Below are 733 nucleotides of genomic sequence, written 5' to 3'. Positions count from 1 at the left end.
TCAGTGTCATGAGACTTGTCTCCTGGCCACCGTGCCCTGTCTGGACCTAGGAGTATGGAGTATGGCATGGTGCCTGTGGCTCCTCTTCTGCTCTGAGAAATGCTGGGCTTCTAACTGAAGTCTTGCCTCCATCCAGTCTTCTATGACTCTTTCTTAGGTATGTTTTTATTGCCCTTTTGAAACACATGGATCTTCAAAAGGCATAGCCTTTTATGTATAACAGACTAACACAGAACACCTTCAACATGCCAGGACCCCAGAAGAACACAGAGTGCTGGGCTGCAGTTCCTGGGTCAGTGGCAGCAAGCAGATGAGACCAGAGGGTGGTGGTTTCCCAGGCCAGGGCTCACTCATCACCTGATAAGTGACCTTGAGCAGGTGGCTTATGCAGAGTGAGCACAAGTGTATGATGAGGTTTTTTTTTTTTTTTCCAAAAATGTATTTATTTTAAAACTACTTCGTTGTTCCAAGGCCATGAACCGTTTTTGTTAAACTTTATAAAATTATCCAACTACTTACTGTTTCAAGCACTTGATCAATTTTAATGAGGTAAGTGCTGTGTGGCTTGTAGGACCCTGGCTCCTGGCCAGGGATTGAACCAGGGCCAAGGCAGAGAGAGCCCAGAACCCTAACCACTAGGCTACCAGGGAACTCCCTGAGTCATGTGATCCTGATGTGGGCGTTCCTGTTTAACACGTGAGTGAACTGGGCACAGAGGCTGAATCACATGCCC

The sequence above is a fragment of the Bubalus kerabau genome, chromosome 16, assembly GCF_029407905.1.
Source record: "Bubalus kerabau isolate K-KA32 ecotype Philippines breed swamp buffalo chromosome 16, PCC_UOA_SB_1v2, whole genome shotgun sequence".
NCBI lineage: Eukaryota > Metazoa > Chordata > Mammalia > Artiodactyla > Bovidae > Bubalus > Bubalus kerabau.
The sequence above is the reverse complement of the archived record's forward strand: the minus strand, read 5'-3'. Positions refer to the sequence as shown.